Source organism: Moschus berezovskii, chromosome 12, assembly GCF_049115385.1.
Source record: "Moschus berezovskii isolate FMDL1 chromosome 12, NW_MosBer_1.0, whole genome shotgun sequence".
NCBI classification, from domain to species: Eukaryota; Metazoa; Chordata; class Mammalia; order Artiodactyla; family Moschidae; genus Moschus; species Moschus berezovskii.
Genome location: NC_142471.1, coordinates 32,585,001 through 32,599,991, shown reverse-complemented (window position 1 = coordinate 32,599,991; position 14,991 = coordinate 32,585,001). Strand labels below are relative to the sequence as shown.

At 43.2% G+C, this 14,991-nt stretch overlaps 1 protein-coding gene across 1 annotated transcript in view; it reads right to left on the bottom strand.

The window, feature by feature from the left end:
• The window catches only part of LRMDA (leucine rich melanocyte differentiation associated), a 1,238,587-nt gene that overhangs the window by 649,763 nt on the left and 573,833 nt on the right, over positions 1–14,991 (bottom strand). The gene's annotated exons all lie outside the window — the stretch shown is intronic.

Genomic DNA, 14,991 nt, shown 5'->3' with positions numbered 1-14,991 from the left:
TATTCAATCGCTATACACATTCCATAAGAAATTTAGGGCATGGTCCCTGCCCACCAGGTATTTATACTTTAACTATACAGAAATGATTAATACACATGACATTTAACACGAGGAACACCCATGCTCATGTACATGGCACATACTCTGTCTGCTTCATGAGTCCCAGAAGGAGACCAGAGGGTCACCTACCTCATCAGCAGAGTGAATAGTCAAGAATGGCTTTGAAGTCTAGAAAATGTAGGGTTCAAACCCAATTGTGCAATTTCCCAGTTGTGTGATCTTGGGAAAATTTGCTAACTTCTCTGAGCCTCTGTCTTAGCTGAAAATAGATGTTATACCACATATGTGACACAGTTGCCAGAAGACAAATAATATTTTTAAAATTAATTTATTCATCTTAATTGGAGGCTATTTACTTTACAATATGGTAGTGGTTTTTGCCATACATTGACATGAATCAGCCGTGGATGTACATGTGTTCCCATCCTGAACCCCCCTCCCATCTCCCTCCCCATTCCATCGGGTTGTCCCAGTGCACTGGCCCTGAGCGCCCTGTCTCATGCATCAAACCTGGACTGGTGATCTGTTTCGCATGCGGTAATATCCATGTTTCAATGCTATTCTCTCAAACCATCCCACCCTCACCTTCTCCCACAGAGTCCAAAAGTCTGTTCTTTATGTCTGTGTCTCTTTTGCTGTCTCGCATATAGGGTCATCGTTACCATCCTCCTAAATTCCATATGTATGCATTGATATACTGTATTGGTGTTTCTCTTCCTGACTTACTTCATTCTGTATAATATTAAACATTGAGCCTGGTGGCAAGCCTGGGTGAAGCACTCACAATAACAAGTGTGATCTTCCTCCTCAGAATCACCGTAACTCACGGAGCCACCTTAGAATGAATTGCTGCCATCAGTTCATATTTTGAGAGGAGAAACAGCAAAACAGTAAATGAGAGACCAAGGAAGAGGTTCTAAGTCAGGGAGTTAAAATTTTTAATTCGGTTCCTAGCCCCTTAGCTGTTCCTGCTGCTCAGCGGTAGTCTGAATGAGCTTCTGCATGGAAAACCAACCCAAGAGTGTCCATGGATAGATTCCCACAATCCCCATGTACAAAATGTTTCAACACAACCTCCAGCTCTCCCCTATCTTCAGGTGAGAGCTGACTTGCAGAAGAGGAAGTGCAGCCAAATGGAGAGGGCAGGAGATGCAGAATCAAGCCCTGCCTGTATGTAAATCACTACCTAGTCCCTGTGGGCTGTGCGACCTTGAGCAAGACAGTTACCCTTAGTCCGTCCCAGTTTTCTCACTAGCAAATCAGAAAGATGAATACTTTCTTTGCAAGGCTGCTGGAAATACTGAAAGATAATACATGCAAGGGGCCTCCCTGGAACAATGCCTGTCCCTTAGCAGGCGCTCAGTGAAAGAAGTTGCTAGAATTACACCTGTGCCTAGCTCTATGTCTCTCTTCCTGCACGTCCCGAGAAGATAATTCAGAGGCTTTCAATCCCTCTTGGAGACATCTGCCAAATCTAATTCAAAGCCACACCTTGATGAGTCCTGTACGACAATCTCTGGCTGAATGACAAGTGAGCACCTAGAGCCACTGAGGCTGGAACCACCTTTGGAGCTGCGTGGCATCTAGTCATCAGAGATGCTTCTCTCCACTGCTGAAACAGCCAATTCACAGGGACCAAGTCTAAGAATTTCAGGATACTGGGCACCCAAAATAAGAGGGGGACTCCACATCACCCCTATGACTCCACAATGACCTAGTTTATCTAGAGTCTGAGGACTCAAAGGATGTGAGAAACCCATGTGAAGTCACTCTGCAGGTCAGTGTAGATCTCAGAATGGTCAACCCTTCACCTAGCAGATACTCTGGGAGCTACGACGTATGAGGGAATCAGCCCCTGACAAGTGAAGAAAGAAGGAAGCAATCTGCTCAAGCTGACTCAGCCTGCTGTCAGGAGTGCCCTGAGAAATTCCAGTCTACCCCCAGAGATGTCCCATTTGTTGAGAGACGTCAATAAAGGCATTAACACCCGAAGGAGCAGAGATCAGTTCACTGTCACCCACCAACTAGGGGTGACCACGACTGGCCTAAAGGTGCTGGATATTTGGGGAGATTTGAAGGTCACGTGTAGCAAAAAAGGGGATGCAAATGAAAGAAAAGAAGCACTGAAGGCAATTTCAGTGACATTCTAATTGTGTATAAGGCAAATCCATGCTCTCAAACCTTTACCAGCTGTGTGCTGGTCACAGCTCCTGTATGTGTGGGAGGAGTTGGTCAATACTGATATTTCTGTCGCTTCCTATTACTCGCTTGCTAAAAGGTTAAAGAACCTAGGAATAACATTATCAAATCAAAGCCAAAGAAGCCATTCCAGTAGAGGAGTAACCTGAGTATCTGAAGACATGGCATCATTATAGGGTGTTTCAATAGATGAAACTGAAGAGGGAAAAGGACTCCACTTACAGAAAAAGAGAAAAATGGATCCAAGAACCATGTGTGTTCACAGTGGTACTCCACAGTGTCTTTCAAAGTAACCTCGCACAGAGCAGAGCCCAATACGTATTAGATGAATAAATGACACAATCCAGAAAATGTATCTTCTATTTGTCAGATGAACGAACTTAAATGACTAAACATGAGACAGGACATACACACAAAAGACCTGCTGAGATCAGATCCTTATTTTCTTTTTCCAAAAAGTGAAAGTAAAATAATCACAGCAAATTTCTAAATAAAGAATCCCAAAGTTGAACCATTTTAATAAACAGACAATTTCTATAGCTTGCAACTTTGGAACTTGTTAGCATGTATAACCAGCCATAAATATCCTTGAAGTGTGTGATTAGAACATCAAGTTGTGCTTCCAACTTTTGTGAACCCACAGTTTGAAACCTGCAAGGGGAGAACAATAGAACCCATGGACTGTGTTGCTTACTTGGTACCAATGGGTTAATACTAGACACAGTATTGACTAGTTTCAAACTGGTTGCTAAGCAACATTGCTTCCTTTTCCCAATGGTCTGAGAGAGAGGATAAAAAAAGGGCAGAAAATGAGAAATGTTGGAAAAATAGGAAAGTGAAATTCAATGAATCATAAGGTACAATTTGTAGGAAAAGTAAAAGAGGAAATAATTCTTGCAGGATGTACTAAGACATCAGTTGCTTTATGACATCACAAGAGGAACACATTGAGCCTCCAGCTCTAAAGACAGAGAAGGGAGTAGAAGATGAATGTCTCCCGACTCCAGCATAGTGCTGCTCATGATCAGTTCATGCTTCAACACAAACACACAGGGTCCATGGATGATAGCAAGCTGACCTGTGTGACTGACCAACAACAAAAAAATCTATCAAGTTCAGAAGGCCCAACCAAACCTCCCCCAGTATAATTCATTGTCCTTGTCCTTCAAGGAACTTTTGTTCCCTTCACGTATGAAAGGCCTCCAGTAAGTGATTCATACACTCAACAATATTGAGTAAATGTGCCCTACGTGCCAGGCTCTGGGGTGGGAACTGGAAGGGGAGTGATGGAGCCAAGGCTCTTGACTGATCACTCACCACTGTGCTTGGTCACCCTAGATTACCATCTCAGTGTTCCATTTTTAATATGATTTTACCAGAGACATTTTAGAACCTCACAGAATGACCTAAGAGATGTTATAGGACAGACCCCCTCCCCCCAACTTCCTGGTCGGCTGCAGGACAGGCTTGCAAGGCTGCTTACTGTTCCTGCCTGAAATCTCCAGGGTGATTCTAAAATAAATTACCCGAAGAGAGGAAGCATATTAGTCCATGAATGTCCATTTTCACAAATGAGTTCCTTACACTGGAAGCTGTCATATACAGAGTCCTACAGGAACACAGATACTGATCAGGTTGGTTTCTGACAGTGGGGAGAGGCTCAGGAAACAGCTGGCCTAAGTGCTAGCTGGCATTTGGGAAATGAGGAAGAAGAAGGATCAGAGGATCCTGGAGGCAAGGGAGCAAAGGAGGAGTACTGTACAGCCAAGAGGCAGGGCAGACGCTGAAGAGGAGAAAAAGAGGCTTTCATCAGGAGGGGCTTCGAAGCTGATCCCCTGTCACCATGCAGCCTATCCCAGATCAAATTTCTTCATCTGCAGAGTAGGGGGGAAAATTTTAGCTTGTAGTGCTGGGAGAATTAGAAGTGTTATCTTCATTCTCCAAGGAAAACATACAGATGGCCAATAGGCACATGCAAAAAAAAATGCTCATCATCACTAATTATCAGAGATAGGCAAATCAAAACTACAATGAGATACCAGCTCACATCAGTCAAAATGGCCATCATTAAAAAGCTACAAGTAATAAATAGGGGAGAAGGTGGGAAGAAAAGGAAACTTTCTTGTATTGTTGGTGGGAATGTAAATTGGTGCAGCCATTATGGAAAACTGTAAGAAGATACCCCCAAAACTAGAGTTGTCATATGATCTAGAAATCCTAGTCCAGGGCTTATACCCAGACAAAACTGTAATTCAAAAAGATGCATGCACCTCTATGTTCACAGCAACACTATTTACAATAGCCAAGACATGGAAACAATCTAAATGTCCATCTACAGATGAAAGAACAAAGAAGATGTCATGCATATATACAATGGAATATTCCTCAGCCATCAAAAAGAATGAAATAATGTCATTTGCAGCAATATGGATGGATCTAGAGATTATCATATTAAGTGAAGTAAGACAGTAAGAGAAAGACAGTATCATATGATATCATTCATGTGGAACCTAAAATATGACACAAATGATCTTATAAAACAGACTCACAGAGAACAGATTTGTGGCTGCCAAGGGGAAGGGCTGGATTGGGAGTCTGGGACTAGTAGATGCAAACTACTATACATAGGATGAATACACAACAAGGTCCTACTGTATAGGACAGGGAACTATATTTAATATTCTGTAGTAAACTGTAATGAAAAGAATATGCATATGTGTAACTTAGTCACTTTATATAGCAGAAATTAACACAATATTGTAAATCAGTTGTTCTTGTTGTTTTAGTTGCTAAGTTGTGATGAACTTTTTTGTAACATTATAGACTATAACCCAACAGGCTCCTTTGTCCATGGGATTATCCCCCAAGCAAGAATACTGGAGTGAGTAGCCATTTCCTTCTCCAGAGCATCTTTCTGACCCAGGGATCGAACCCACATCTTCTGCATTGCAGGCAGATTCTTTACCACGGAGACACCAAGGAAACCTCAAAAAAACTATACTTCAAGAAAATCTTTTTAACAGGTTATCTTTAAAGCAACCCCATGCTACCTGGCATACAGTAAATTGTAATCAGTGCTATTGCCACATATGGGCCCATTTCACACTGTAAAGCACTGGTTTCAACCATGAATGAAATTATTCCGTATAACTGTGTCTAACACTGTGCTTGCGTGCTGTCTCTTCAGTCGTGTCTGACTCTGAAACTCTATGGACTGTAGCCCACCAGGCTCCTCTGTCCATGGGATTCTCCAGGCAAGAATCCTGGAGTGGGTTGCCATGCCCTCCTCCAGGGGATTTTCCTGACCCAGGGACTGAACTAACATTGGTTCTAGTTAATTGTCAGCCTCATTCCTCTAAGCCAGTGTTTCCCTAATTTCAATCATGCGTGTACCATCCTCACAATTTCCGCTCTGTCCAAGTGCTACCTTTTGTAACAACAGTACTAATAAAACCACAATAATAGAGCTTCTCTGTTGCTCAGACAGTAAAGAATCTGCAATGGAGGAGACCCACAACAGCAACAAGGACCATGACAAATCTTCCTGGAGTATTTATCACATGCCTAGCATCATTCTAAGAGTTTTAAAGTATTAATTCATTTGATTCTGACAGCAACCCTAAGAGGTAGATACTATTGTTAATTCCATTTTACAGGTACACAAATTAAGGCATAGAATGGCTAAGGTTATTTGGCCAATCAGTGGCAGGTGACAAATCTAAATTCAGATAGTCTGGCCCCAGACCCCAGATCTAATTCATATGTGTACTACCTCTCTCATCTCTGTGTACCTGCATTTACTTCTTAAAGACTGACTCACTTAAAAATTTTAAAGATCTTATATGATTATATAGTATCTGTGAAATTCTGGGTTTAGTAGTTATAATTCTGCTTATGTAAAAACTGGGATGACTCAGAGGGATAGGATGGGGAGGCAGGTGGGAAGGAGGTTCAGGATGGGGAACACATGTACACTCATGGTGGATTCATGTCAATGTATGGCAAAACCAATACAATATTGTAAATAAATAAATAAGAAATTTAAAAATAATAATAATCATAAAAGAAAAAATAATAATAATTACAAAATTATTTCAGTAAGAAATTTCCATGTACTTCCTAAAATCATCAGTGAAACATACTTTAGAAAAATACTGCTCCAGACACCTGGAAAATCCTTCCACCTCAAGCCCCAAAATACCACAGGCCAAAGCTAACAACTCATTGGTAGTCACCCACTGCAACACCCATTCTCTACTTTCTCCTTCCTAAAAAAGCCTGGATTTTTATCTGGACGGTGGCTGCAAGGATAAAAGAGTATATTTTCCTTTCAGCTACGTCTGGCTCATGATTAAGTTCTGGTCAATGAGAACTGAAAGACTGTACTATGTGGGGCTTCATTCAGGTTTCCTTAAAAGAGAATGAACCTGTTTTTTTAATTCCTCTCCCTCTTGCTTTTCGGAATAAGTACATGATGACATGAACACAGCTGTCACCTTGAATTATGAGAAAATACACTAAGTTAGAACCCCAAAGAGAAGGAACCAGGGGTACTCATGAACATGAAACTATCACAGCCTTGCGCTACCTACCTCCACACTTGAATCTGTTCCCTCAGTAATCAAAGAACTAAGCAAATCCTGGGGCAATAAGTGCCGCCATTCATGTGTTCACATATAAAACATCTGCTCTAAATGCTTTCTATACATGCGTCTATTTAATCCTTCTAGCAAACCTACATCATAGGGACCACTGTAGCCTCACTTATACAGATGAGGAAATTGAGGCACAGAGAGCTTAAGTACCACGCCCAAGGTCATAGAACTAGGAAGTGGCAGAAGCAGAACTCAAACCCAACAGTATGACCCCAAAGAATGAGTTCTCAACCCTAACGCTCTTTCCTGGAATCAAACGCACTGGACTCTTAGAGGAGTTAGCTTCTTAGTGGATGAAATATCTTCCCTGTGATGGACCATAATAGGTCAACTCCTATGAAACCCGAGATGATTCTGGCTTCTCTAAAAATCATCTGGGGGCTCTGACAGACTCTTTGAATCATCATACTAACTATATTTTAAGTAGACCCAAATACAAGTCTGATGTCTGTACATCACACAAGACATACAATAAATGTCTTTTTACTGACTTACTTTGTTGGTGGAAGAAATATTCAAAAATAGGCATATTCAGAAAGTCTTTGCCTTTTGCCTCCAGGAATTTGTACTCGGCTCCCCAGATGCCCTGGACAGAGCAGGGCGTGTGCCCCCACCCCCCTTCAACAGCCACCACGGAGTTAATTCGTATTTCCAAGGCCTGGCACATGTTCAGTCAAAAACCTGGCTGAGTGCCTGTTGTTTACTGAAGCTGGGGAAGAAGCATCTGCAACATTACGAAAAGCATATTGTAAAAGGCAACACATGCAAATTAAACCTCTTGAGCTATGAGTAAATTGCTGGGAAAATTTATAACTCATTTAATAAAACTTGAAGTAAATACATAGCCAGGCTCCCAGGGAAAACAAAATATTTCCCACAATTCTCTCCTCTTAAGAAAAAAAATAAAAAAGGACCATCGAGCCAGACGGCTCTATCAAGTAGAAAGTATAAATAGCAGCTGTGGTGTAAGCAAAACCCATTTTGGATTGTAGGGTATTTAATACCCACGTGGGCAGTGCCACACCCTCTGCTCTGGGATATATCTAACAACATCCAGGCCTAGAACATCTCCATAATAATCCATGGCTTTCCTCACCCAACACAACTCTACCAGGCATCTTCTTTGTAATAATTCATTCAATTAGTATTTATTGTCTACCCAAGAGGCACTGCAACGTGTTGATTAAAAACATACATCCCGGGGACCTGCTGCCTGGTTTGGTGCAGAGGCTCTGCCCCTCAGTAGCTGTATGACCTTGAGCCTCATACAGGTTGTCAACTCTCTGTGCCTCAGTTTCCTCATTTGTAAAATAGCAGTTACAAGAATATCCACATCCTGGGGTCACTGTGAAAACTGAATGGGTTGAGTGCTTACAACAATGCCTGGCAAACAGTCATCTTTTAATAAATATTAACTCCCTGTTGTCTCCCTGAGTGACAGCACAAAGTCTGCAGGGCTGGTGGTCCATAACAGGGAGAGGCCCAGAAGATGAGGCGGGAGATTCAGCAGGACCAAGTCACACTGAGCCTTGCAGGCCGTGGAAAGACTTCGGACTCTACACCAAGCGCAACAGGCCACCACTGGAAGGACTGAAAGACGAGAGTGACGCAACCTGATGGGCAATTCAAAATCCCATTCCAGCTGCCATATGGTGAATGGATCACAGGGACACAGAAAGGGAAGGGGAAGGGGCAGAGAAGAAGCTGCCAGGGCCCTCCCAGCAAGAAAGATGTGTCCCTGAGCATGGCCTGAGGGGCTGCCTGAGAAGACTCAGGAAATAGTTTAGGAGTGGAGCTGATAGGACTTTGGAATGGTTTGTATGTGAGGATGACAGAAAGAAGGAAATCAGGAATGACTCCTAGTTTGGGGAGGCCTGTGATGGACACTGGAGAATACTGAGCAGACACAGCTTTTTATTTCAATGAGAGCTTTAAAGATACTTGGTCAGAGCAGTTGAATACAAGAAGTAGAACCAAGAGAAAATGGGATATCAGTACCTAAGTGCATAGTTTACAGTCCAAGGTTCAAAGAAAAGAGAGAACATGGTTTTAAGGAAGCGCATAGAATACAGGGCACGGTGCCTGACCCTGAGGACACGGTCACTGGAGTCCCACAAACAGAGGGCCACGTGAGCAAGTGTGGAGGTGGAAGAGGAGGGTCTGACACGGGCCACCTGGAAGAAGCAAGGCCAGTCACTCAGCAGAAATGGTGCCTCCATCCAACTCATTACCCACTTTCTAGAAAATCTCCTAGAGGAAAAGTGGGAGGGACATATGATCTCATTCCCATTTGGTCACCCATTTTCCATCATTCAGGAAAGCATCAGGAAGCCCTTGGAAAAAACTGTCAATAGTAAAGATCAGGTATATGGGGCAGTGGTTTGGAGCCCAGAGCCTTCAGTCAAGGGGTCCTGGGTTCAAGTCTGAACTTGAACACTCATTGACTGTGTGACTTTGGACAAGTCACTCATCTTCTCTAATCCTCAGTGCCTGTAACATGGAACAGCAATATTACCTACCATGGAGAATTATGGGAAATAACACTCCTAAAGGATGCAGCACACTGCCTGCCATGAAACAAAAGTTCTCAGCAATTTTTATTTAAGGAGATGACTGCTCCTCCCACAGAATCCTGCAGGTCTTCTATCTCAGCTTGTCCATACTTGATGGTTATTGCCCATTTCAGCATCTCTTTTTTCTCACCAGTTTGTAAAATATATAAGTGAACTGGTCTTGGGTTGCTCATATTTACTACCTGTAGCTAACAAGGTGCTGAGCATTAATAATACTAACACTATAATTATTATTTATGAAAGCCAATATTACGAAACTCTCACTTTGTGCCCAGCATGGCACCAAGCACCTGGCAGGCATTAAATCACAGGAAAGGGTGGGAGCAGCATGAATACCTCACTTTCCATCTCTGTTCCACTGTTTACTCGCTTTCTACCATTCAGGGTCCTTATCTGCAAAATGGGGGGATGGTGGTGGTGGTGGTTTAGTCTCTAAGCCATGTCCAACTCTTGCAACCCCATGGACTGTAGCCCACCAAACTCCTCTGTCCATGTGATTCTACAGGCAAGAATACTGGAAGGGATTGCCATTTCCTCCTCCAGGGGCAAAACGGGGGGAAAGCAGTATAACTCCATTGAGTTGCTGTGAGGATTAAATGAATTAATAAATGTAAAGCTCTTAGAATAGGCCTGTGCCTAAGTAACACCTATAAAAGTGTTAACCATAATTATGATTATCAATAACAACCACCCTATGTAAGGCTTCCCTGATGGCTTAAATGGTTAAGAATCTGGAGACCCAGATTCAATCCCTGGGTTTGAAAGATCCCCTAGAGAAGGGAATGGCAATACATTCCAGTATTCCTCCCTGAAGAATTCCATGGACAGAGGAGCCTGGTGGGCTACAGTCCATGGGGTCGCAAAAGTCAGACACAACTGAGCAACTAACACTTTTACCACCCTATGAGCTTTCTGCATTTTAAAAATAAAGGTGCTCCTATCATCTCATTTTATAAAAAAAGACACAGAGAAGTTCAACAAACTCCCCATGGGCATACTCTCCAGAAACCAGATGCCTGACAAATATGTTTAGGAGGAATAAAAGAGCATCACACTTTGCTGGGGAGCTCATTGTATGAAAGTTCTGGCCCTGAACATCAGAGAGGGACAGGCAGGAACAGGCTTCCCAAGGTGTGTCATCGGCCTCCCTGCCCTGGCGGGCCCCCAGGAGCAGTTCAGTGGAACACAGGACGCACTCATGGATAAGGAGGATGCTGGATCTTCAGGAGAAATGGAAGAGAAGACAAAAGAAAACCTGGGGACAAGAATAAACCACAGTTAAAAGGCAAAACTGATCCTTTTAAAAATGGAAACTCTGTTGTTCATACTCCGCCAGCATCTCTATGGCAGGGGCTGCTCAAACCACAAGCCAAGCGCTGGCAGGACAGCTCAGAACCAAGAAGTAAATTAGGCTCTACCGCGTGACTTAAACCAAGCACATGTGACTACACATTTCGGTGTCCCCCGTAAATCTAGGCTGCTTTTCAGTAGGGAACCCTTCCTTCTGGGTCAGGGAGCCGTTCTCCCCCACCCCCAGGGGCATCTTTACTACCCTGTGCTCCCTCTGCTGCTATCACTTTTCTTCTTAACCCAGAGACCTTCATGCTGCAGAAGATGAAGGCACAAACCTCACCTGTCTTGAAGGTCAAAGCAGCTGCCAGGTTTCCTTGCACCACGGAGCAAAAGGCAGTCGAGGCTTATGAGAACCACATAAGGTGCTGAGGCAACAGTGTCAGAGACCTGGCTCTGCCACTCACCCACTGCACAGCCTCAGGCAAGGTACCCAAGTCTTTTAACGGACCTGAGTCTCAGGCACCTCATCCCCAAAATGGGATGAAAAACAGTACCTACCACAGGACCTTGGAAAAATGAATGGGGTAGAGCATGCAAAACCCAGGGCCTGGGATGTAGGTACTCAGAAAGGCTCGGAGCTGTTGCTATGGTTGCTGCTGTTTTGATGTAGAAGTGGTTTCATCCTGAAAGGACTTACTCTCAATGAAGTTGAAAATATTAATTTCCTTGGGGTGAGGAGGGATGACCTGGCAGAACACGGTGGATTTTTAGGGTGATAGAAATACACTGTCTGATACCATAGTGATGGATACATGTCATCATATATTTATCCAAACCCACAATGTACAACACCAAGAATGAATCCTCACGTAAACGACAGACTTTGGGTAATTATCAGGTGTCAGTGTAAGTCCTTCGGTTGTAGCTAATGGAGCACTCTGGAGAAGGAAATAGCGATCCACTCCAGTATCCTTGCCTGGAAATCCCCATGGATAGAAGAGACTGGCAGGTAACAGTCCATAAGTCACAAGTCGGACACAAGTGGAGCATCTTAGTACACGTGGTAGGGGATGCAGACAACATGGGGGCAGGGGGCGCACGGGCAATTCCTGCACCATTCTCTCCATTGTGCTGTGAACCTACAACCTCTCTAACAAAAAAACTGAGTCTGGAACAAAAATTTCCCCAGGGTAACACACAGGCCAGTGGAACTCGGTACAACCTCTTAACAGGAACCTCTGGAAATTCCACTCCAGCCCCACCCCACACATGCTGAGGATGACAGCGATGGAGATTCGGGGATCCTGGCACAGGGGAACTTTTTAAACTCCTGACAATTCTCCTAAGAATAAAGGCAGAAGATGACTGCTCCTGACGCATTGCTCCAGGCCTCTCTCCCATCTCTCCTGTATTTGGACATCACTCAGGCCCATCAGAATCCTGAGACTGCTGTCTGCTGACTGACAACAGAAAGAGAAATTTAGAGGTGTGAGTGAAATGACAGAGCTGTCACGGCTGCCTCTGAAATGACTCTTTCCTTAAAGAAAGGAAAGATAACAGGAAAAAAAAAAAGAAAAAAAGAAACCTTCAGACAGCTGCAATACCCTGTCACAGTTGCTGGGAGAGATTTTTTCAAAATAGCTTTGGATGAATTTTAAAAAACTGAGAAGAGCAAAATATTTACCCCCAATTTTAATAGCAGTCCCTTGTATGAGTAGGACAGAATCTGGGGGACAAATTCCCTTCTTTGCAGGGAATTCTATTCAGTACTCTATAATGACCTATATGGGAAAAGACTCTAAGAATGAATACATGTGTATGTATAACTGGCTGACTTTCCTATACAGCAAAAACTAACACAGCATTATAAATCAACTTTACTCCAATTAAAAAAAATTAATTCCCTTCTTTGGACCCAATATAAGAAAATGTCAGCTAAATATTCTTATTTGGAGAATGGGAGCAATTTTATCTTCCTTTAAAAAAAATTGTTAAAAAAAAATTTAAAATCTCCTTCCTTTCAGCGAGACTAGCTCATGACCTCGGATTCTAACTCTTAGGTGGACTTTCGGTCAACAAATACCATATTAGTCACTGTGACGCCAGCCCTGGCTTCTGTGATCTGGCACATCACAGTCACATGTGTGTTACACATTCAGACAACAGACAACAGCCTGGCAAGATGCCCAAGTCCAAGACCTCCCTTCTCCTTCCTTGTCACCAATATTTACACCACTATTAGTAGCTTAAAATGTCTTCTTTCTTTCTTTGACATCCAAAACATGAAAAACTGACCACTGTAGGAGGCAGGGGTCAGGGGGACTTCTCTCAAAAACAAACCACCCTAGAAGGAAAGGCACAGGCTAAGCCTGCATCCAGCATCCATTCAGCAACAGAGAAGTCATTGGCCAAGGGGATCACGTTTCAAAGGCTCCGATTTTTCTCAGTTTTCTAAAAGCCTTAACTTTACAATAACCATGAGAATAAACAGATTCCCAATCTCACCCACAGGTCAAACACAGCCCAGAAAGGAATGCCTTTATTAAGATAATGCCTTAGAAAAACCAATAATTCTAATAGCAACTAAAAAGAAATCATAATAGATGGAAGGAAACTGCACTTTGAGTATTTTTCCAAGAGTCCAACCAAGAGAGTCAAGCAGACCAGCATAAGAAACTCCATCCCTGCTTGTAAAACGCTCCAGGAGAACCACAAACCTACATTGAACTGCTGATTGATGTAACACTTGGATCAGAAATACACCGCATGAAATACAATTTCCAGAGAGGAAAAGGAAGTCCTTGATGAGCCTGGTGAAAGAGTGATAAAAGCTTCACTCAAGGCTTGCACTTTAGTATCAGATTGTGGGAAACTTTCATTGAAACAACCCAACTGAGTCCATTAGCCATCCGTCGGCAAGCACTACATAAACCCTTAACACCTCACCTAAGCGAAGGCTCCATAATCACCCTGATTCCTGCCAGGAGGAGAGGAAAGGCAAAGCAGCAGATGGAGGGACTGCCTAAAGCCAACCCAAGAACAAAAGACATGCTTCTTGGATGGGGAGAGCAAGAGAAGAAGGAAACATCCATAGGAAGAAGAAAACAGACCTCTGTAAATTTCTTCTCTCTCCACTAGCATCTGCATGGTCCCAGTACTGACATTTGGGCCATTGGGGATCCCTGTATGTGGAAAAGAGGAATGGAAACATGATAGGAGCAAGAGTAGGGAGACTGGGTCCTGGTTTTGGCCCTTATGTCTGCATAACAGGCATTATTCACCCCCTCAACTCTCAACCCGGGACAATAACTTCTGCCTTTCCTACATTTGGGATTATTCAAAATAGCCAATGTAACAATGGCAAAGAAACTGCTTTCAAGATGTTAAAACACGGAACAAATCTAAGGCATTATTACTGTTTTAGATACTAAGTAAGTTTCAACTCCATAGTTCCTTTGCTTGTCTGCTTGTCCAGAGCTGTGATGAGGACTAAAGGGGATGACACAAGCATAAAAGACATGGTCTTCTATGCCATCTCCCTTCCAAGCTCACTCTCTCTGCTCATCTCCAAAGCTTTCCCTCGACAAGTTCTCCGGTTTTGCTCTGACTTTTGGTCCCCAGGGGTGATTGAGAGAGAAGGATAGCTCAATCAATAGAATAAAACTCCATAAGCTGGCCACATAAAATGGATATGCTAAAAAGTACTGTGGGGGCATATTGGGACCCAAGAATAAAAAACCCCAATTAGATGGGTGAATATAGAGGTAATTTTTAAAGCTGTTTGAATAGCAACACTTTCTCCCCAGATGAATCCTCTGCCAAAGTCTAATATGTAAGTAGATCAGGGTAGAAGGGCTGGGGCTGAGGTGAAGGGTTCACATTCTCCATCCCATTTTCCCCTCACCTGTGAGGTGGACAAAGGAAAAGTCTGGAAACCCATGAGCATTTCATCTCTTCCTTTTCCAGAAAAGAAGATCAAGCTTTTTCCAGGAGAAAAAGCTGGACCACAGCCCCAAGTTAGTTCTTGGCCAGAGCAGGCTTCATTCTTCTCACACCCAGTCCATGCCTTTTCCACAGACCACACTACCCACTAAAATGGCTCAGAAGGATGCATGTCTGAATGGAGAACTGGAAACACAAGTAACCAGAGATGCGTAGAATCCTCAAATATCAAAGGGCAAACGGGCCACAGGCCCAAGGCTGACATTAGC